At 44.3% G+C, this 15,551-nt stretch overlaps 1 protein-coding gene across 6 annotated transcripts in view; it reads left to right on the top strand.

The window, feature by feature from the left end:
• Positions 1-222: 222 nt before the first annotated feature.
• The window catches only part of THRAP3 (thyroid hormone receptor associated protein 3), a 41,601-nt gene continuing 26,272 nt past the window's right edge, over positions 223-15,551 (top strand). For all 6 annotated transcript variants that reach the window (XM_084816186.1, XM_084816189.1, XM_084816185.1 and 3 more), the window contains exon 1: positions 223-300. The gene's annotated coding sequence lies outside the window, so the exon portion shown is untranslated. The remainder of the gene's footprint in view (positions 301-15,551) is intronic.

Here is a 15,551-nt window from a genome sequence, read left to right on the forward strand (position 1 = left end):
CTGACGCCTCTATGACGGCCTATGGAAGCGTAAGACCACAGAAGACTCCATCTCCCATCAGCCCTAAGGGCGGCTCAGGCGGGCGGTCAGGCGAATCTGTCGCTGGCGGACTCGGGCATGCTGGGAGTCGTGGTGTTCTCCCCGCGGCGGCCGAAGGACCCAGGCACCGGAAGAACCACATCTCCCGTCGGCCTCACCCTCCCTTCGTGGCGTTGCGTGCGCAGAGCGCCTGGGCCTGCTGCTGCTGCGGAGGTGGACCGTGAGGCGGCAGAGGCGGCGAGAGAAGGCCGCGTCGAGGCGGTGAGTGGGGATTCGGCGCCGCGTTTTCTGTTTCCCCCGCGGAGGGGAAAGGAGAGCGGAGGCTTCTGTTCCGCCTCGCGCCGCGGGGCCGGGGCGGCGCTGGGCCCGAGAGGAGGCCGCGCGGGGCGGGGCGGGGCGTCGCGTCGCGGCCCCGAGAGGCCGCGTTCGCGGCAGGCCAGAGGCCCGCGGGGGCGCGGGGTGCTTATATAGCGGGGCTGAGCTGAGCCTCTCCCTGCGCCCCGAAGCCGCCTGGGCAAGGCGCTCGGGCTTTGGCGAGTCTCCTCCAGCCGGACGGGTTGGTGGGAGAGCCCGCGCTCCCTTCGGGCGGCGTCGGTGCCTGGACCGTAATGGCCGTCGTGCCGCGTGGGAGGGGGGAGGCCTGCGCCCGCCCGGTCGGAGCCCGGCGCGCATCCGTTGTGTGCTGCGCGTATTGCCCGGGTCCTTCATTTTTGGAATGTGGGTGCGTTTCTTCCCCTTGGGATAGCTCAGAGCGTCTAGGAGAGGGCCTGATAATCTAGAAACGTCAGCAGGGCAGGGACAGGGAGGCGGGGTAAAGCGCCTTGAGCGCCATTTTCTTGGTGGAAAGGCGGGGTATGAAACGAATAAACGACGAGGGGAACAGCGTGTGGTCATTGCCGATATATGGGCTTAGCCTGATTTCTTTAGAGCGCTCCCTTACCACCCCCACCCCGGTGTGTTGGACTGCAATTTCCATCATCTCCCAGCCATCCTGACCATTGTAGCCCAAGACTCCTCGAGGGCACCAAGTCGGAGAAGGCTGCAATAAGGGATGGAGTTGTGCCAAAAGCTTCATGTGTATTTCCTTTCTTAAAGCTTTCTCCATTAATAGCATACTTTGCTTTAATTCTTGGGGCGGATCACACTTAACCGCTCAGCAACGCTGAAGAGGCGCCATGTGTGCCTGGTGCACTCCCTAATGTCTGTTTTGTTCCACTTAAAAACGTTGCTAGACATGAAGTAGAAAAGGAGGGCTGTTTTGTATTTGGGAAACGGCTGCTGGCTGTTTTGAGGAGATGACATGTGAGGTGTGTTGGGTATTCTCAGTTTGGTTGGTGCATGATGGGTTAAAGATAAGCAGAGGGCTGCATGTGAGAGAAGTATCCCATGTATACGTTGTGTACTATGTTACTTTTATTTAAAGTTAAAATGTATGTATTGATGGAATTTACTGTGGGGGAGGACCTTTGCATTTTTGGAAGGTGTTATTAGGGAAGGGTTACTCTATGGCAGCCTTCCCCCAACCCTGTGCTCTCCAGATGCTTTGGACTACAACTCCCAATTTTTCCTGACAATTGGCCATGCTGGTTGGGGCTGATGGGAGTTAAAGTTTAAAACATCTGGCGGGCACCAGGCTGGGGAAGGCTGCTGTAGGGTCCTGGATGTTTGGGGGAGGGGATGGAGCTGTAGATAAGGTGTGTAAGGAGAAGTGATCAGTGATGTGTGCTGAAATTTTCTGCTTTCAGAATTTCCATGGACATTTTTCCAGTTGTAGAAATACACCGTTTCATAAAATTAATTAGACATAAATAACGTGCGCACACATCAAAACTAGTAAACTCTTGACTAAATGTAAGCCCATAAACATGCTAAGCCAGATCTATTGATTTAGGGCAGCAGAAAACTTGCCAGAAAATCCTCTGATTTAGTTTTTTCTGGAAAACCCATATAATTGATTTTAAAGTGGTGGGTGAATTGCAGGATATCTGCAGTTCCATACATTTCATGTGCTGTTCTTGTATTTAGAATGCATAGTGCTGTTGCCAGGGGCTACTGTTAACTAGTCCCAGACAGCAAGAGCACCATACCACCCAGTAGTCCAAGTTGCCAGTGCTTCTCATCCAGCAACACTTTAAACTTGCCCTGTTTTACCAAGGCTGGTGTGCTTTCTATTATGTAATGGTAGAGACTTGTTCTTCTTAAAAAATCAGTTTAGTTGATTTGCTTTTGAAAATATTTTCCAGAATCATTGGCCAGTGTGTTTGTATGATGTGTAACCTGATCTTATGTACTTAAACTCAGAAGAAAGTCCAGCTGAGTTTTAATGGGGCTTAGAACTAGGCATTCAATTGCAGTATGAAATATATGAAGCTGACTGTTGGTCGATCTAGCTCAGAACTGTGTACTCTGGCAGTGGAATTTAATGCCTTTACTAGTGATCTTTTCCAGCTCTGCTGCCTGAAATATTTAACTGAAGATCCTGGGAACCTTGCACATGCACAGCATGTGCTCAGTCTCTGCATGTTGTTCCTTCCCATTATGTAGAAAAACTCTGACAACATGGATTTAAGTCAGTAAAAACTCTGGCCATAAAAAATGTTATTCTTTAAGGCTTCACTGAACTCTTCATTCTTGGGAATCTAATTCATACTTCACATTATAATTTATAAAAGGAATATTTATAAAGGGGGTAGTTCTCATCCTGTCCTGTTAGACAGAAACTGTGTATTTTGATGGAACTTTAAGATGTGACAAATCTGCCATTGGGGAATGGGAGTCCATTGGCAGATATGGAGGGTTCTTAAAGGGAACAGGCCCTTTAGGTTTTATACAAAAAATAAATAAATCACTGCATCATAAAAACAATTATATAGTGTGAAAGCAGAAGGTGCATGAATAAATAATCCTACTGATAATTGGTATTACATATGGTATACACAACAAAGATGTAATGAACACAGAGTCTATGTTCAACAAAATACTATAATACTGACCAATTGTATGTTGTCACAAAATATGACAAACTCTGGGTTGTATTTTCATTTCTATTCCTTAGAATGACAAACCTTATTTTTGTATCTGTTATGGATGGCAGCCAAGCTTGATCCTTCCAATGACTGTGCTCTGAGACCTTCAAAAATGGCAGAACTGTAAAACTAATTGCAAAAGGCTGTACTCTTCCAGGGGAATGATATTCCTAATTTTCCAAATGTTCACAAGGCCACCCTTACAGTAAACACCGGAGAGACAGAAACCCACCAGCATGAAAGAGGTAATCTGTGGTTGTTGGACATGGAAGAGGTAATCCTTGGCTGTTTATTCCATTGATTTGTTTATTTTGTATCTTCACTTGAGGAACCTCCTCCTTTTGGTTGGCCACTTTAGGTTTTATGTCCTTCTTCATAAGGTTGTGAATGGTAGTGGGTTGGCAGCTAGCTACCTGAATAGTTTTGATTAGAGAACATGCTACCTTTTTTCAAGGTTTTTCATAGCTTACAGCTATGTTAAGGGGTTCCTCTGAACCTAATGTCCTAAAACGGATCTTTTTCTAGGCTTTAAAATAAAATGATGAGAAATTCACCTTCTTTTCCTGAGGAGTGCCCACTTTGTGTTTTGTCATTACTCTCCATTCTGCCAAGCCTTCCAGGATGTCCTTACATAAAAGCTGAAAACATCCTAGATCCGTTTCAGCCTTGGTCTCCTTGTATGATGACCTATATCGTGAGAGAGACAGGGGGAGTGTGACCTTGCTGCTTCTCCTTGATCTCAGTGGCTTTTGATACCATCGACCATGGTATCCTTCTGGGACCATTGTTCAAGCTGGGAGGAACTGCATTGCAGTGGTTTCGCTCCTACTTGGATGGTCGGCTCCAGAATGTGGTACTTGGGGCATATTGCTCAGCCTGTGGATTCTCCAGTATGGGGTTCTGTGGGGGTCAGTTTTGTCCCCCATGTTAATTCAACATCTACATAAAACCATTGAGTGAGGTCATCCGGCGTTTTGGAGTGCACCGTCGTCAATATGCTGATGACATGCACCTCTATTCCTTATCTTCTTTTCATCTTCAGGTGAGGGCGTGGATGTGCTAAATCAGTGCCTAGTTGTGACAGTGGACTGGATAAGGGCTAATAAACTGAAGCTCAATCCAGACAAGACTGAGATGCTGTTGGTGGGTGGTTCTCCTGGCCAGATGGAGGATGCTCAACCTATTCTGGATGGGGTTGCACTCCCCCTGAAGGAGCAGGTGCATAGCTTGGGGGTCCTCCTCGAGCCATCTTTGTCTCTTGAGGTTCAAGTAGTCACAGTGGCACGGAGTGCCTTCTACCAGCTTTGATTGATGGCCCAGCTATGCCCCTATCTGGACAGGGATAACCTGGCTGTCATGTTCCCCAGCCTTGACCTGTCTTCTGGCTCCAAAGAAGACTCAGAGGCAGAGGAGACTCCCTCCATTAATCCAGTACCTGCTAGGCCATGGCCTTCCAGACCAGAGGATGTGGCTCTACCTGACTCCTCTGTTGCAGAAGACACTCCCCCGTTACAGCCTTCACCACCTCCACCCCGTAGGAGTCAGCGGTTACAAATCATGGGAAGTATTAATTCCCCTCTACTCAGCACTGGTGAGGCCTCATCTGGAGTACTGTGTCCAGTTCTGGGCACCACACTTTAAGAAGGATGCCGACAAACTGGAGAGGGTTCAGAGGAGGGCAACAAAGATGATCAGGGGACTGGAAACAAAGCCCTCTGAAGAGAGACTGAAAGAACTGGGCATGTTTAGCCTTGAGAAGAGAGGACTGAGGGGAGACATGATAGCGCTGTTCAAGTACTTGAAAGGTCACAGAGAGGAAGGCCAGGATCTCTTCTCGATCCTCCCAGAGTGCAGGACACGGAATAATGGGCTCAAGTGACAGGAAGCCAGATTCCGGCTGAACATACGACAATGGAACCAATGACCTGGGGAGGCGGTGGGCTCTCCCACACTGGAGGCCTTCAAGACGAGGCTGTCAGGGATGCTCTGACTTGGATTCCTGCATTGAGCAGGGGGTTGGACTCAATGGCCTTGTAGGCCCTTTCCAACTCTACTATTCTATGATTCTATGATCAGGCAGTAGCCCTTTAAGAAGCAAACTACTTCTCTGGGGGAGTAGAGTTAACTTCAGGTCTTGAGCTGCTGGCCTTTATAAGGCTTCAGAAAGCCTTTGACTGTCACTGAGTCAGCATTTCTCCTTACTGGAATCTCAGCTATTTGGGAGCTAGCCAAGGTCCTAGAAGACCTTCCTTGTCTAAGTCGCCTGGCTACTGAGCACCCTTACACTGGACTGGTCTTGCCTTTCCTTGACTGGACTTGACCCGACCTGACTTGCCAGGCCCTTGCCTGTACGTACTTTGCTGGTTTTAGCCTCTCTGAGTGCCTTGAACCAAGCTGGACAGGACACTGGTTTCAGCAGTTTATGCTCTGGTAACCTCCAAGTTAGATTACTGCAGTGCACTCTATGTGGGGCTGCGTTTGAAGATGGTTCAGAAGCTGCAGCTTATGCAAAATGCAGGAGCCGGATTGATTAGTGGGACAAGACAGTCCGAACGTATAACACCAATTTTGGCCTGCTTGGACTGGCTGCCTGTATGTTTCCAAGCCCGATTCAAGGTGCTGATTCTGACCTATAAAGCCTTGCACAGCTTGGAACCACAATACCTCATGGAGAGCCTCTCCCGGCATGAACCAACCTGTACACTATACTCAGCATCCAAGGCCCTCATCTGGGTGCCTCCTCTGAGGGAGGCTCCAAGGGCGGTGACAAGGGGGAGGCCCTTCTCTGTGGTGGCCCCCCAATTATGGAATGATATCCCTGATGAGGCCTGCCTGGCGCCAATGTTATCTTTTCAGATTGTCCTTTGCTGATTGCTTAAAAATTGTTTTTAGATATATGTTGTCCATTGTGTGTGCTATCGTTTTCTGTGTAACCATATAAATGGTTTTTCTTTCTGTATAATGTATTTTAGTGGTTTTTAATTTTTGTGAACCACCCAGATCGCTTTGGCTATGGGTGGTATAGAAATATAATAAATGAAATGAAATCCTCTCTGTTGCACATCTCTAGAGCATCGCTGTATTAGGAAATGTCTCAGTGACTCCTTTTCCTTGTGATTGCTCCTGGCTTTGTGGCAGGCCCCACATGTATCTTAAAGGTTTTGTAGATTGTCACCTGTCACTTCTTTGTGCCACAGCTGTTTCCAGAAGAAAAGGTGACAGTTCGTATGCTTATAGACTAATTTTGCAATGCTCATTTACAGCCGGTCATTTAATACGTTTCATCAAGAGACCTATTAGGTACTCTAGAGCAAGTCAGACATTGACCACATGTGTATTTCACAATAATTATTGTGAGTAAGCCAGCTCACTGGTGCATGCCGCCTGATTGCTCCCACTGAAAGCGGGAACGGCTAAACAAACCACAGACTTTCAGACTGGGAACTCTGGTTTGTCAGAGTTTGACAAACTCTGGTTTGTCTCATTTGGCCCAAATGAGCCAGCATCATCAGCCAGGAACAAACTATGCCTTATGCATGGTTCATCTGGGGTGAGACAAGCCAGAATTTGAGAGTCACACGTCATGATAAACCACAGATGGGAGGTCTGCAGTTTTGCTGCTCTGGCTAGCAAGAGGAGCCAAGCGGGAGCGATCAAGAAGTATGCATCAGCATTTTGGCTTATTCACAATTTTTCAGAATTCTGGCTTAATTGTGTCATGCAAATGCAGTCATGGTAATATGCAAAATCTGATGACCCACGTCATAGTGCTGAGAAGATGATGAAAAGGATGTTTTTTAAAGTGCATATACATATAAAACAGGCTAGAACATGAAACTGATAGTTGCATTTCTTATCAAATGTTCTGTTCCAATACAGAATAAAACTGGACTGCTTCTTTGCTCACTGAACTTTATAAAAGTTGTCTAGTTAAAAGTTTTAATCAGTCATATTTGGAGGTGGAATCTGTATTTTTGACAAAGTTTTACAATTTACCTTTCTCCTGCCTTTTGAAAATCATAATTCTGTTATCTTTTAGTAAGTCATGTCTTTAACATAATCTAATAAAACAATTACTGGTGTAATGGTAAGTTGTGCCATTGAAATATTACAAATGCAACTTGTTTCCTAAAAGTTCTGAAATATTTTCCCTTCATCTTTTTCCAAATGTCTTCAAGACTTACTGGAAACAATCTTCACTTTCTGGGTTTTTAGACACCATACTGAATTTTTTAAATGTTTGCTGAAATACAAATGTGTACTTGCAACTCATATAGAATTCTAACTGAGAGCAGCATCGTGGTCATTAAATACAGAGGTTGCAAGGGTTTTTGTTGGTCAAGTTGTCTTGGATTAGCTGCTAGCACACCACAAGTTTCAGTCCTTTTCTCTCGAAACCACATTAACATCATAGTGTCTCCTAAGCATTATTGGAATTACTACAGAACATTAAACTCAAGCTAATAAACCATTGTGTTCCTTAAGATGGCTCATTGCCATTTTCAGAAGTAATTGTTTTCCAATGTGGGGGAAGCAGAGGGAGCTAAGGTGCTATTTGTGTGGGGCACAGAGAATGTTGAGTAGTGTGAGGTGAGAGTTAACTAGCTTCTGTGAGGACTGGAGTGGAGACCCCACCCCATCCTGGATCTGCAGTTAATTGTGCGTGGCCTCTTCTCTGATCAGTTGAATGATTTATTTTTTAACATTGCTTTGGGTGTCTCTTGCTACAGAACAGTGAGTTTAGAAATTCCTCCCTAGTTTGTCATCTTGGACAGAATCCTTATTTTCCAGTGATGGACTATATTTACAGTTCTAATTCTCCCTCTTCTTGCTATTGCATGTAAAGTCCTTTAGGGAGTTTGGGGATAAGTGCTCTTTCCTTTTTTTCATTTGGCAGAATCTTCTCCCCATATTTCAAAAGTGTTGGGTTACCTCAGTGCTCTGGATAGTTAATAGTGATTTGGGCAGCAGAGAAAGGAGCCTCTTTAGACTTCTGTGTTTTGGCTGTTTTTAATTATTTTGTGGAACCAGAAGGGAGATAAGAGCATGCTGCAGCTAGGGATGTATGGATTGTATAAAATCCGTTCCGTCTGTGTTTTGCGGATTGTCCGGCACCTTTTGTTCTGTTGTCTGCCCATCAACAGAATCAGATTTTTTGTTTCAAAATTTGCAAATTTGCTGAAATGCACATTTTCATGCTTTAGTCTATGGGGGAAATGCGGATTTTGGCCAGGTCTTTTTATCTTGTGTATTTTTCTACTACAAAATTTGCACAGAATTCTAGAAAGTTAGAAAATTGGTTCATGAGTTGGTGGAATCCGCCTGATGGGAAAAGCTGGTCTGCTGCAGAATCTGCAGGTCAGATTCATGAAAATCCATACTCAGTTCCGTTGCAGATTTCTCTGACATCCCTAGCTGTGGCTCCCCAACAGCTGGTATTCAGTGGTGGGGCTGCCTCTGAAGATGAAGGTCTTATACAGCCATAATGATTAATACTTATCAATAGACAAATTCATGGAGGTCTGATCCCCTTTAAATATAGCCATCAACATGTTTAGTGCCAGTCAATTCTATTCGTTAATTATGCGATATGTTAAGAAGCACGTTCTTTTGTTTGTCTTGAATCTATTGCCAATCTTTTTCACCTAATAACTCTCAATTCTAGTGTTGTATGAGAGGGAGAATAACTTCTCTCTCCACTTCCTGCACACCATGCATAGTCTTATAAATCTTTACCACAGGGGATCTCAAAATGTCTACCTAAAGGGCCCATTGGAGAGAGCTGAAAATTACTGAGGCTCACCAGCTACAAAATGGCAGCGTATAAGCAAAGCCAGTCATAAAATTAATGGAGGCAGGGTTTAACATCAGCTGGCAATAGCACATATCATTTTCTATTATCTAATCCCTCTTTGGAAATTGCTAAATTCTTTGCCACCATGATTTTCTTGAGGCAGAATTCCATAGTTCAGCTTCCTTCATATTAAGTACAAACATTGGCTATGAGGTTATCATGGCTCAGTCTCCCCATTTTAAGCAGAATTTGCTGATCTTGAGGCTCTAAATTGAGAAGATACTTGCTTTTTTCCCCTCCCCCCCATTCCCATGCCTCTGAAAGTATTTTTATTCCTCTCCTGTCATTTCTTCTTCTTCCCCTTCCACTTCATACTTAACTTGTACCTCTTCCCCCCAAACTGCCATTCATCCCTCCCTCCTGTTGTTTTTACATTCATTTCCTCCTATAACAGCTTTTGTCTTACCTCCTTCCATTCTATTCCGAGATGATGATCATAGAATCATAGGGTTGGAAGGGGCCTACAAGACCATGGAGTCCAACTCCCTGCTCAGTGCAGGAAGCCTGATTCATGATTCATGATCCATCCAAGAACTGTCCAGGGCTGACCCTGCTTAGCGTCCGAGAACAGACAAGATCAGGTGCATCCAGCCCGATCTTCCTCTTCCTCTTACCTATTTTTATTTTCCTTCAAAGCCCTCCTTCCTGCCCACCTTAACTCAGTTCCACTTTCTTTCCCCCACCCTATCCTGCACAGGTGCAAATACGAAAGCCTTTCAGTTGTCGGTGCCACTGCCTAATGACAGATAGTTCTTCTGAGGTGGTGGCGGACGTCTCTGTCATCATGGTCAGAAGGCACAGCAGCGCCCCCCCAGTGCTTCTCCTTTACCTCTCCCTCAGTCTGTCTGTCCTTTTCACCTCCTCCCATTTTTTCTCCTCATTTCCTCATCTATTTCCTCTCTTTACTACTTCCTTTTCTTCTCTTCAACTTTGCATGCTACGATCTTGCTGTCTAACCAGCTCCCTCCCCACATGTCCTGTGCTCTACACATGCAGGGAGCTGCTGTGGTGTCGGGCCAACAAAAAGCCTACTGGGCAGGTGAGCAAGGAAGCACAGGGCAGGCTGCAGTGCTGAGGCCCACTTGAAAGTGGGATCTGTCCCACTGTTTGAGAAACACTGTTCCATCATGTTGCCTCCTTAGTTGTCTTTCTCTAAATTGACAAGCTCCAAATGGTTTAGCTTTCCTCATAGGGAAGATCCTCCAACCCACTAATGATTGCCATTTTCTGCCCCTTTTCCACTTCTACAATAGCTTTCTTGATTTGGTAGGACAAATTACCTGAATTTAGCATTCTGTACAACCTCTGAGAAAGGGTGTTTTAGCTGAACCTTCATGAGAACTATGGGGTAGATTGCTCGAAGGCCAGAATCCCACCAAAGCTGATCTTACATATCCTTTGGGGACTGTAACATGAGTGAAGTTCATAATTTAGACTCCTCAAGGTCCTTGTAGATCCAAGGTTCAGAAAGGTAATTTCACTTTTGTTTGCTTTCTTCTGTATTAATTTCTGACCTCTAGTCTGAGAATTAGAAACCTGGGGCTGGCATTGGCTTTCCTGTGCAGGAGGGAGCACAGGGACACTGGGGTGTTACTGAGCAGACATCCAGTGACCTGGTTTGCACGTAATGATAGCCCATGGTTTAAACAACCCAATGGCTGTTGTGTCTGAGTAGGAGAGAGAATGCTCCCGCCACTTCCGCTTTTACTCAACAACCTGTGATTGGTCGTTTCGTAGGTTGCTGCGTGTGACATGTGAATCCAGAGTGCTGGGTTGTTTAGGAGCTAAACAACCCAGCGGTTAACCCATGGTTTGTAGCCACTACACAGCTCAGTGTTCTGGGTTTGCATGTTGTGCTCAACAACCTGTGAACGGGCTGATAGTAGCTTGTTGATTGAATGTGGCATAGCACACTCATTCTCTCCCGCTTGCCCCCAACAGCCAATGAGTTGTTTAAACCATGGGCTGTCATTACATGATATATTCTGTTCCTTCTCTATTTTCTATGTCCCTTTCTGTTCATTTGTGGCAGTGACCCTTGAATTCATTGTTGAAGCCTGTCTGGAATGATCATGGCTGCACCAATTCAAGACAAACTGCATAGTTCTCTGAACTGTCCCATCCCCAGTCTTGTCATTTGCCCTATTGCTCATGGTCCTCAGGCCTCTTAAGAGATGTGGGGTTGCCATGTCTGTCTCTGTCTTGGGCTGGTGGGCCTCATTGGAGAGGATCTTTGGGCCCACATCTTCATGGATACAAGTAATATAGGTACTCATAAATGTGGAGTGAGTAGAGATACTTTATGTTTGAATTTTACCCATTTGCATTTGCCAAGCAAAGTGTTTAAAAATGTTTGCATGGGGGAAACTGACTTAACAAACACAAATATAGGCAAAGTCAATCACCCCTTTAGTACATGCTGTTCTTCTTCATTGATTAGAAGTAACCTATTTTGGTTAATTTTACATAATTATCTGGTGTTTAAGACCAGGCCCTAACAATACATCTGTTGTAAACATTCTGAGCAGCTCTGTTTGTCATAAAATGAAAACAGATGAGAATTTGGCAACAAGTTAATCTGCTTGACAAGATTAATCTCTCGTCACAAAATTAAAGTAAGGATTAAACCCATAGCAAGATATTTAGTATTATAAAATCCTGTTTTGGCACTCCATCTCTCTTAGCTAGGATTTGAGAGAGGGGTCAGTCTCATGTCACACCTGGCTTTTAGAGATACTTGTAAGCAGCAAAAATCTTTTCACTGCCACTGGATGTTTCCAAGGCAGGGTAGCATGATGAAATCACTATGAAATGGGTAGTTGCAATAACTGATTTAAATCAAGTTCCCAGTTCTCATATATTACCTAAGTAAGAATTTTAGTTAGCAGTTCGAAAGCAAGAAATTGCAAGTAGATAAATAGGTACCGCCTCGGCGGGAAAGGTAACAGCGTTCCGTGCAGCTTGGTGTTCAGTCATGCCGGCCACATGACCACGGAAGCGTCTTCGGACAGCGCTGGCTCTTCGGCTTAGAAACGGGGATGAGCACCGCACCCTAGAGTCAGACATGACTGGTTGGGGACACCTTTAACTTTACCTTTTTAAGAATTTTAGTAGGTCATGTATCCGCTTTCAACTAAGTAGAGCCTTTCTTCCACATAGTGGCATAATGTAAAACCTATTTTAAAATCTGAAATCTTTTAAGTAAAATAAAGTTGTAGTTGCATAGAGACAGGAATTCAGGAATTAAGGATTTCTAGTTGGTTATCTGTGAACACATGCAAGAGCACTAAACAAGAGTAGTTACTTGAAAATTGTCCAGAACTTTCAAAAAACTTTCTAGCTGTAGTTAGAATGGGCAGAATGGGATTTCTATTTTGCACACTGTCTGAAGTAAATTCCTGGGGGAATTGCTGAGTGTGGACTTAATTCCTTATTCAGTATGGTGCTGCCCAGAAGTTATAGTTTGACATGAAAAGACTGCTAAATTGATGGGGCTGCAGCAAGCTTCAAAAGCTGATCAGTATAATCTTTCCTAAAGGGAATAAAAGTACATGCTATCCCTTCCCCGAGATTTAAAGTTTCCTTGCATCCTGGCATGGATTCAAGGTAATTGGTGTTGGAACGAGATAACAAATTTTTCGCCTTGGTAACAGAAGTCCAGTTTGCAGAACACAACGCGCTGCTCAACAAATGCTTTTGTGGTAACAACTAATCAGACCCAAAATTGTGATTTTGCTGCCATGCAGTCACCTAGTGCTGAAGGCTTCCATGTATTACATGTATGATTACAAGCATGTGCACACCCTGTCCTTGAGGATGCAGCACAAAAGATCCGCCATTCTTTTAAGTTCTTTGCTGGTGCTTGCCCTCCATCTGGTGATAGTGATTTGATTTTTTTTTTTTTAGCCCTTTGCCCATGTATAGTGTTTAACACTCACCCTTCTTGCTTGTACCTGGACTCTGTGAGGGAGGTTGTGGACAGTTCACATTTTACAGGTGGAAATGGGAGCTTGGGCTAAGGTCCTGTTGTAGATGGATAGTTCTAGGAATTGTTCTGTGGCATGGTGTATACCGTCTGACCTCCTGATGGCTTGTCAAAACTCTCCTGAGTTTTATTTTTTCCAAGGTTAAGTGAGTTGCAGCATGGGTTCAGTTGGGCATAAGAAGGGACACACTTTCCAAGCAGAACACATAGTGGAGGTAGTGCTGATGGCCCTGGCATTGGGATATGCTGCCCTGGTTGCACTATGCAGGAAAATTCATTTATTTTGAACCCACTGAGGTACTCTGCTTTTTTCTCATTGGATGTCTTTTAATTTTAAGGACACAGAATTATGCTTTTAATGCAATTTAAAATGAAGGAATTTCAGCATTTTTAAAGATCTTAGTAACAACAAAAAGCAAGGTTTGGTATTAATATTACTGGGGTGCAATATTATCCCTGAATAACATGCATATCCATTTGCAAAAGTATCAATTCTTTTCAAATTATTATATGCATATATTGTATTTCCTCAAAGGTTTACATTAATTGTAGGTATTGCCTCCTCTCACAAACTTAAAAATCAACTGCTTTAAAATTCTGGTTGAGCGGTGCTACATCAGGAACTGGGTTCTATTTGTGAGTGTCCTTGGGCTGGCAAATCATCTTCTAGTAGCTATGGATTCACTGTGTGGCTCTTTTTCCCTCTGTAAAATGGGAATAAAATTGCATGCCTCACAGAAGCATTGTGGGGATGAATTTCAATAGCTATGTACATGGTGCTTTAGAGTTCCATAGGCAAAAATAGACAGGTTCCTATCTGCTGCAAAGGAACTTACAATCTAAAATAAGTAATTGCCCACTTTGGAAAATCATTCTGAGAAGAAAGGAAAGCAAGGCCAAACACTCCTCCCTCTCCTTCCTCTTGTGCGCGCCAGCTTTGTTACTGTTGTTACAAACTGGGGGATTTTCCTGGGTTGTTAAGCAACATTAAGCCAGACTTCACTGGCTGAGACATAACCGGGAACTTGGCTTAATGCAAGCTACAATATTTACCTTGACTGGTTAGGCCTCATCTGGAGTACTGTGTCCAGTTCTGGGCACTACACTTTAAGAAGGATGCAGACAAACTGGAGAGGGTTTAGAGGAGGGCAACAAAGATGATCAGGGGACTGGAAACAAAGCCCTCTGAAGAGAGACTGAAAGAACTGGGCATGTTTAGCCTTGAGAAGAGAAGACTGAGGGGAGATATGATAGCACTCTTCAAGTACTTGAAAGGTTGTCACAGAGAAGAAGGCCAGGATCTCTTCTTGATCATCCCAGAGTGCAGGACAAGGAATAATGGGCTCAAGTGACAGGAAGCCAGATTCCGGCTGAACATCAGGAAAAAATTCCTGACTATAAGAGCAATACGACAATGGAACCAGTGACCTGGGGAGGTGGTGGGCTCTCCCACACTGGAGGCCTTCAAGACGAGGCTGGACAGCCATTTGTCAGGGATGCTCTGACTTGGATTCCTGCATTGAGCAGGGGGTTGGACTCGATGGCCTTGTAGGCCCCTTCCAACCCTACTATTCTATGATTCTATGATAGATTGTGTGTGTGTGTGGGGGGTGAATTTGACCAAATGCAGTTACACATACTTAAAGCTTAAAATGAGAGGACCTATCAAAATGTATTATGAATTTTATAGAGGTCCAGAATATTGACCTATAAATAGTTTACCCAATTTTCTCATATTTTAAAACTGATAATGTGTTTTCTAGCCTTGCTAGGGTCTCAAAGTGATGTTGGTTCTTTACAAGGGTGCTATAGAGTTGAATTAGGATAAGATTTTACCTTGGACTGGCTGCATGTTTTTCTACACCTTTTACTTTTCATACAGAGGGGTTGATGCTGTCCAGTCTCTGACCCAAGGGTTAATTTCTAATTCTGAATCCACTTGGGGCTTCTAACTAAAGGGAGAAACTTGCATGGAATATTATGGGTCCAAGGGGAAACAAAAGAGATTGCTTTACTATAGTTACAATTTACAGGCAAGGGCAAAGTTGTTGTGAATATGAGCACCTGGTGTATCACAAAAGATATTGATCAAAGTCAGGTGACAACACCTAACCCCCCCACGTGCACGCGCGCGCACACAGTGTCCTGATTTTTAATAACGGAAGCTACTTCTGAGTGAAACTTTAGAATTTATGGGGAAATATAGCTGACTTCCTTCTATCTCCTGTCTGATTAGGATAGGCTTCAAAGGCAATACAGGTTTCCTGGGGAGGGGAGAGGTGATAAAACTTAGCCATAAGCTTTGGGCTACATGTTATCTGTGCTCAGTGTTGACAGGGTGAGAAGATAAATAGTCCATTTTCAGGTGCAAGGCAATTAACACATCCCTTGAGATGGAACAGGTGGTGACTTCTTGTTTTTAAAAGCTCAGATGGATTGATAAAAGATTGACTACATTGAGGAGGAGTGGTTGGCTGGCTGCCATACCTGCTGATGAGGGACCTTGGGCTTCGCTGTGTTGAACAAAAGGTGTTTTTCCTTCTCAGGCTAAAAAAAACAAGATAAAAATTAAACTCATAGGTGGCTTTGGTTTGCCGCTATGGCAGTGGGAAGGCAGAGCAGATGAATTTCATTGGCAGAATCCCAA

This window comes from Heloderma suspectum, chromosome 10 (assembly GCF_057233095.1).
Source record: "Heloderma suspectum isolate Gila_16-S chromosome 10, 16-S_ref, whole genome shotgun sequence".
NCBI lineage: Eukaryota > Metazoa > Chordata > Lepidosauria > Squamata > Helodermatidae > Heloderma > Heloderma suspectum.